The sequence below is a fragment of the Taudactylus pleione genome, unplaced genomic scaffold (genome assembly GCF_031769625.1).
Source record: "Taudactylus pleione unplaced genomic scaffold, aTauple2 ptg000306l, whole genome shotgun sequence".
Taxonomy (NCBI): domain Eukaryota; kingdom Metazoa; phylum Chordata; class Amphibia; order Anura; family Myobatrachidae; genus Taudactylus; species Taudactylus pleione.
In genome coordinates, this window is record NW_028284707.1 from 5,957,282 (window position 1) to 5,961,849 (window position 4,568).

Consider the following 4,568-nt stretch of genomic DNA (forward strand, 5'->3'; position numbering starts at 1 on the left):
ACACTACTGTACAGTTATGTATGTGTACTGATTTGCGTCCCATTCTAAGAGCTTATGTGATATTAGAAATATTGGTTGTGCGAACATGCAAATACAGTGCGTGAATGTGATATCCATTAAAATTTAACAGTATGGTATTCAGGACAAATTACAACAGTGGAGCACTCGCCACCCAGCAGTTAAGCGCTGTATTACATGCCATAGCGTATCCTTCGTTGAAGAATACCACAGTCCCCCAAAGTACAGCCATCAAATAACGTTCCATGGCGCGACACAGAGGTCTGAATGGCGTGCTATGAGCAACAAACTAGCTGGGCCCATCTGTAAGTTACCCCTCTGTGTGTAGATATTTTGCACAATCTGTACTCAGGACAAGCAGCAGGATGGGCTATCTATGGCTACCTTTTTACATTCAAACTTGATAAATCCAGGCTAAAAAAATCCTCATCTTTCTTTCCAAACAGACTATTTGAACTTTTTCCAGTAAAACCAGTTTAGTCACAGATGAGTAGATAAGACAAGTAATGAAGTAATCCATGGAATACTAGTTAAGTAGAAATTACATAACAGTAAAAATCTTAAAAAGTTAATTGGACAAGAAGAACAGATAGAACTAATCCTTAATTACACAGTTAAGTCACAATAGACAATTACTGAATCTAGAGCTCAGGCGTAAACCTGAATTTAGAGTTTTGGCATGAACTGAGCAGTTGTACTAATCCAAATTGCACTTAACTATAGTATAGCACCCTTCCCTTCCAGAGTGATTGCAGCTGTATTACACAGTTTTGTTTTATTTTTTAGCGTTTACCCTCCTAGTTTGCTTACATTCATTTGAATAGGTTTCTTAAAAAAAACTTCATATTGGCATTATTTATTAACCTATATTTATATAACACCAGCAAATTCATCAGCACTGTACTTTGCTGCTGAAACTTTGTATCTGCAAATACCACTATAGTGATCTTTTATAGTAATTACCAGCTGCAAAATAAGTTGCTGCCACTTATTGCGGCCATACACGCTACAATTATCGGGGTGATCCGCCCGATATCTGCAGATCGCCCCGATAATTGTAGTGTGTGTGCGGGCGACCGCGGGTTAAATATTGCTCGGTCATGCATACCGGATTGTCCAGCATGCCCATCCGATGCAATATTTATTAGAGATGAGCGGTTCGGATTCTGTGGAATCCGAACCGCTCTGAACATTGGGGATCCGAGTCCAACCGAACGCTGTTCGGGTGTTCCCTGCCTGACTCGGATCCCCGTTCAAGGCCGAGCCGCAGCCTCCTGATGTCGGATTCTTGCGAGAGAATCTGACACCAGGGCTCCTCTAGTGTAGGGCAGACCGCTGTGATAGCATCTGCCCTACACAGACACAAACACACATCCGCCAGCGGCAGCTGTGTGTTTGTAATAGCAGCCAATGAGAGTCACACAGACTCTCATTGGCTGCTGCACGGAGGGAGCCGGTTGGAGCTCACTCATGAGCTGTCTTCCGGCTCCCTCCGTGCGTGATACAGCAGAGCGGACGGCGGCGGGAGCGGGGACTCAGGTAAGTTTTTTTTTTTTTCATTACTGGGGGGCATACCTACTACTGGGGGCCTACTAAGTGGGGGCCTGCTAATGGGGGGCACTACCACTACTGGAGGCCTGTTAGTGGGGGGCATACTACTACTGGGGGCCTGCTAAGGGGGGCATACTACTACTGGGGGCCTGCTAGTGGGGGGCATACTACTACTGGGGGCCTGCTAAGGGGGGGCATACTACTACTGGGGGCCTACTACTGGGGGAATGCTAATGGGGGCATACTACTGGGGGGCATACTACTACTGGGGGCACTGCATAGGGGGCACCACTACTGGGGCCATTGTGTAAGGGACACCACTGCTGGGGGCATTGTATAAGTGGCACAACTACTGTGGGCATTGTATAAGGGGCATTACTACTGTGGGCATTGTATAAGGGGCATTACTACTGTTTGCTTTGTGTATAAGGGTCACTACTATGGGCATTGTGTAAAAGGGTCACTACTGTGGGCATTGTGTAAAAGGGGCATTACTGTGTGTCGTAACATAAATAAGAGACATTACTTTATGGTGTAATGTGAATCAGGGGCACTAATGTGAATAAGATTGTGCACTGTGACTCCTTGGGCTGTAGCCCACTATGTAAACAAGTACTGTGACTCTGCTGGCCGTACCCCACTGGGTGGGTGCACTACTTTTCATTTCTGCCACTGCTGTGTGGCAATGTGTCATAGATGTGCTTTATACTGTGGTGTCTGTGCCGCTGCTTTGTCGCTTAGTAACCAGTCAGCTCACTGCAACCTTTGGCCAATAATGTTGAAAACAATACTATAAGCTGTGACGTGTTCTAAATTGAATGTAAATTACTGGAAATTAATGTTATTGAGGTTAATGATACTCTAAGAAGAAAAAAAGGACCAATTTATGTGATTTTAGCTTTTTTGTCAAGTTTTGTAATAAAAAGCCAAAGCCAAAGCCAGTCACCGCAGTTTGGCAAATCCAAATCCAAAGCCGGACGACGAATTAGAACCAAATGCAAATCCGGCAAAAATGGTCCAGCGCACATCCCTAATATTTATGAGTACAAAAATCAAAGACCCAAGAAGGGCTAGTTGTTGGGGCACTCTTAAATCATTTAAATTTAACCTTTATTAGTAATTATTAAAAAGCTGCGGATCTCCTCATTTTAATAGAATAAATGGATACAGCTAAATAAATATTCACAATAATTCCGGGTAATCGTGCTCCTATAAATTCTAGATTTATTCACATCATACAGGAGTTTTGTACCCGTAGTGATCCTGAAATCAACATAAACCAAATCACATGTAATCACTTATGTCCATGCTATTATACACTTAGGGCCTGATTCAGAGCCGCTTGTAAGCGGCCGTTCGTTCGCTATGAGTGATGTTCGCACAACTGCGCATGCGTATGGGTCGTAATGCACATGCGCAAACCAGTCATTGTGGTCGGAAATCGTGCGCTCTCAAAACAGCGAGGGGCTGCTAATTTGATTGACAGAATGTACCGTTTGTGGGTGGTAACAGGGGAAGGTGCTTGAAAACGGGGGAGTGGAGATCCCAACGCAGGCGTGCCTAACGGTCAAAAGGGCGTTTAATGGGAGTGCATAATTAGTAAAGGAGCGTCATCGACCACGTCACTTGGTTGTCTTGTAGCCTGAACTGCTCACAGTGATAGCGGTAAGAAAAACCTACCACAAGCACTGCGAGCAGTTCAGACGCCTTTCGATGTACCCGATTAATCAAATAAATACCGGAGATGACGTGTGATGTGAATGGCAAAGGGGCATCTTTACAAAATAGAGAGCACATTTTTCGTTTGCTCGCTCAGACATAGAGGCGTCAACAAACCGCAATGAGCGAGCGCTCTATTTAAATAGCCGGCCCCTTTTTGGAACTACCGTCCGCAAATAGCGTCCGGTTCTGAATCAGGCCCTTGGTCCCGTTCTGCTCCTAAATATTAACTACAACACCCAATATTCCCTGGTGGTCTCCCATCCAAGTACGAATCAGGCCCAATACTGTATAGCTTCCAAGATCAGACGAGATTGGGAATATTCAGTAAGGTATGGTTGTAGGACTATATAAGCAGGAGATTAGGGGTCCTGGTGTAATATAGTTAAGGGCATTATGTAGGACTAACTCTGTATGAGAAGTCCACTTTGATTAAACAATGGACATGGAAGCTATACAGTATTGGGCCTGATTAGTACTTGGATGGGAGACCACCAGGGAATATTGGGTGTTGTAGGTAATATTTAGGAGCAGAACGGGACTAAGTATATAATAGCAGGGACATAAGTGATTGCATGTGATTTGGTTTATGTTGATTTCAGGATCACCACGGGTACAAAACTCCTGTATGATGTGAATAAATCTAGAATTTATAGGAGCACGATTACCCGGAATTATTGTGAATATTTATTTCGCTGTATCCATTTATTCTATTAAAATGAGGAGATCCGCAGCTTTTTAATAATTACTAATAAAGGTTAAATTTTATTAAATTTGATTTAAGAGTGCTCCAACAACTAGCCCTTCTTGGCTCTTTGATTTTGGTACATCTTATATTTTGGGATTTGGGAGCACCACCATCAACATGTTATGTCACAGTCTCTAAATACAAAATGATATATGGTTGGTTGTACATTAATGCCGTAATAATATATGGTTCTGTGCAGTACCAACCCCCCCCCCCCCGTTTTTTCAAAACTGTCGGCCGCATCGGGCAGTGTATGCCATGGCCGACAGACAGACATTTCCTGTGTTCCTTTCCATGGAAGGATCATCTAAATGTCTCCTCCCCTGGGGGCGGAGCGCAGATGTTGGGCTAATACACAGTGTATACCGCTGACATCTGCGGCTGGCAGGCTACCAGATAAAATGTCTGTCGGTCTGACAGGCATTTTGTCTGGACGTGTATGCCCAGCTTTATAAACGTCTAATCCAGAATGCCCACTGCAGAAGGAAGATTTCACCTGATAATAAATATATTGTAGATGTGGGTGGACTGG

The 4,568-nt window shown here is 43.9% G+C and overlaps 1 pseudogene; it reads right to left on the minus strand.

Moving 5' to 3' along the window:
- Window positions 1–3,515: 3,515 nt before the first annotated feature.
- On the minus strand, window positions 3,516–3,634 carry LOC148511465 (5S ribosomal RNA; annotated as a pseudogene).
- Between the last annotated feature and the right edge of the window lie 934 nt (window positions 3,635–4,568).